This window comes from Lipotes vexillifer, unplaced genomic scaffold (genome assembly GCF_000442215.2).
Source record: "Lipotes vexillifer unplaced genomic scaffold, Lipotes_vexillifer_v1.1 scaffold422, whole genome shotgun sequence".
Taxonomy (NCBI): domain Eukaryota; kingdom Metazoa; phylum Chordata; class Mammalia; order Artiodactyla; family Lipotidae; genus Lipotes; species Lipotes vexillifer.
The window spans coordinates 251,122-254,702 of record NW_006779087.1 but is presented as its reverse complement, the minus strand read 5'-3'; positions in this window follow the sequence as shown (position 1 = coordinate 254,702).

Below are 3,581 nucleotides of genomic sequence, written 5' to 3'. Positions count from 1 at the left end.
TCAGCAGGGCTGGTGTTCCCCCAGCTGGATCAAGGTGTTCTGCCATGAAAATTGAGTAATAGCCGTCTTATTGTGGTTCAAAGAAAAAAATAATAATAAAATTTTCTCAATTTAAAAGTTTTCCCAATATTTTTTTCTAAAACGTTGGTGCCTGTGATTCTAGAGTCTATTAGATCTGGCATAGTACAACACTACGGTTTTTTTTGTTTTGTTTTGTTTTTTTTGCGGTACGCGGGCCTCTCACTGCTGTGGCCTCTCCCGTTGCGGAGCACAGGCTCCGGACGCACAGGCTCAGCGGCCGTGGCTCACGGGCCCAGCCGCTCCGCGGCATGTGGGATCTTCCCGGACCGGGGCACGAACCTGTGTCCCCTGCATCGGCAGGCGGACTCAACCGCTGCGCCACCAGGGAAGCCCCCAACACTATGTATTTTAATATATTAATATTTCACCATTAATATTAATATATTAATATTTCACCATGTCCTGCTAAGAGTACCATTTCTTCTAGGGGCTCAGGGTAAGTGAGCCCGTCTCCGAGATTCCAGGTTTCCTACCAAGCTGCTCACCCACAAGCTCTTTTAAACAGCCTTGGTTCATTTCAGAGGGACGTGATCTGACTGAAAAAGGTACCACACGTGCAATCTTCTCTCACGAAGGTGCTGGTGGAAGGCCCATACTCTAACCCATGGTCTAACCTAGAGTCCCTGGCCCTCTACAGTTGGTCACTAGAGGCAGGTCTCACTCTTTTTGGGTAAGAAGCTACAGATCGAGGGCCCACTGTCCCCATCCTTCAATGCACTCCCCACAGCCAAAGGGGAGAAGAATGTTGCCACCTGTCAGCAGAAGAATGTCTGCTTCTGAGGGAACATCAGGGAAGGACAGGCACAACTCACATCTGTGATACATACAGACAGAACCATAGTGAAGCTGAGAAAGAGAAACAAATTGGGTTTCTGATCCACCTTCCATCACCAATCCGCTGCATGATCGTGGCCAAGTCAATTCCCATCTCAGAGGCTTGGTTTTCCATAGTCAGTAGAGCACAGTGGTGACACACACAGACTCTGAAGCCAGAGAGCATGTGTTCAGAATCTGGACCTACCACTTTCTGACCTTGGAATTATTGACCCTCTCTGTGTCTCATTTTTCATGGGAAAAGTGAGGTACATCCTCACTCCAAGGTGAGGACGATAATAGCATCATGAAGTTATGAGGATTAAATGAATTATTTTACGTCAAGGGCTTAGATGACTACTCAGCACAGAGTAAATGATATATAAGTGCTTGCTTTTTTTTTTTTTTTTTTCTTTTTTCGGTACGTGGGCCTCTCACTGTTGTGGCCTCTCCCGTTGCAGAACACAGGCTCCGGACGCGCAGGCTCAGCGGCCATGGCTCACGGGCCCAGCCGCTCCGCGGCATGTGGGATCTTCCCAGCACGGGGCACGAACCCGTGTCCCTTTCATCAGCAGGCGGACTCTCAACCACTGCGCCACCAGGGAAGCCCTAAGTGCTTGCTTTTTTAAAATTAATTAATTAATTTCTGGCTGTGTTGTCTTTATTGCTGTGCGCGGGCTTTCTCTAGTTGCGGCGAGTGAGGGCTACTCTCCGTTGAGGTGCGCAGGCTTCTCATTGCGGTGGCTTCTCTTGTTGCAGAGCACGGGCTCTAGGCGCGTGGGCTTCAGTAATTGTGGCCCTTGGGCTCAGTAGTTGTGGAACGCGGGCTCTAGAGCGCAGGCTCAGTTGTTGTGGCATACGGCATGGCATGTGGGATCTTCCTGGACCAGGGCTCGAACCCGTGTGCCCTGCATTGGCAGGCAGATTCTTAACCACTGCGCCACCAGGGAAGTCCCAGTGCTTGCTATTTTGATTACTAAAAGTATAGCAGCTGAATTAGATAATCTTTATGACTTCTTCCTACTCTAATATCCTATAGATTAAAATTTTAATAATTGAATATTCCCCATGTGCCTAGCAGTAGGTCATGTTTCCTATCTGTAAAATAAAGGGCTGGAATCATTTTTAAGGCCCCAATAGTGCTAGAAACAGACCCTCAGTGTAAGGTGCTGATGGTGGGGATCAAAGAAAGGTGCTGATGGCAGCCCTGCCCTCCAGGAACCAGAAATGGAATTCAGGAGGCCAGACTAACACACCAGCCATACACTAGGGTAGAGGAGGCCAGTGTGACTTAAAGCACCCAGAGATGGATCCCTAGCATATTTCTTCGGCTTACTTGGTTGGTGTCCAAATTTTTTTTTTATTCCAAAATAAAATGAAGGACAAAGCCTTCCATTCCAGAATATAAAATTTCATAACGCACCCATTTCTTTTCCTCAATTATCTTTTGTATTTTCCCCTTACAGCCCATAAACATATTATTCTAAGAGATAAATGGTACATAATGGTTTCAGACTGGAAAGGAAATTTTGCCCGGCTAGTTGAAGGGAGAAGTCAGGCAAAAAGGCCCCCAAGTTCAAATTACAGGCCACGCCTGCACAACTGAGACTCATACATGGCAGAATAAACTATCCATTTTTCATTTTCATTTCCCATTTTCAAACATTTTAACCAACATTTTTCTAGCTCATCCTGAAAATCCTGTAAGAAAGACAAGACAGATAGTTTTATCCCTATTTTATAGATGAGGCTCCGAGAGAGTGAGTGATGATTTAGCCAAGGTGGATAGTTTGCAATCATATATGCCTGATAAGGGATTGAAATGGATTTTCTTAATTCTTCCCCTCTCTTCCCTGCCTCGAGCTCTGGCCTGGGCTTAGGAATCCCAGTAGGGGCTTGGCATGGACCAGAGTTGGGCCTTGAAGGACTAGAATACCGGGAATCCTCGGTTTGAGGGAGCAGCTTCAGCTATCTAGGCTGTGGGACCTTGGGTGGGGAAGGGGCTGCCAAAGGAAGGAGGAGCTACAGGTCTGGATGAGGCAACAGGGAGCCCGCCTCCAAGGGAAGCCAGATAGGCTGCCCACTTCCCAGCTCTGAAGGACTGGCATCCCCTCTAAAGTCAGAATCACTTGCATCCTGGGTGAGTTTATTAACCTTTTTCTCCTTTCCGGCTCCACCATCTTTCTAACCCTCAAAGGGTTAAAGCAGCTTCCACGAGATTTTCCCATCACCCAGGTAACTGGGGCCGCAGCTCCGTGCTTGAAAACGTGGGAAGTAAAAGCCCCAAACAATTTCTCAGTACCCTAGCAATGCACCCTCTCTCCACCCTCCACACTCCGCAGGGAAGCACAACCCTTTGGGTAAAAGGTGCGGGGGCGGGGGGTGGGGGGAGAGACAGGGAGGGCCTCTACACCTGGGCAGGTGCTGGAGGAGCTCCCCAGAGAGAGAGGGGCCGTGGGCAGCGTGGAGAGTGCCCCTTCCCTCAGGCCCCCTTCTGGGCTCAGGGTGTAGGAGATTTGCTTGGGGCCAGCGCCCCGGAGGGTTGGGGGAGGAGGGAAAAAGCGGTGTCTAGGGAAGCTGGCCGCACACACCAGGCGCCTTGTGGAATGAAATCTTAATTAATTATTAAACTGAGTTCCCTCGTGTGGGGGGGGAGCAGGGCCGTGGCAGGCGGGGCGGGAATGGCA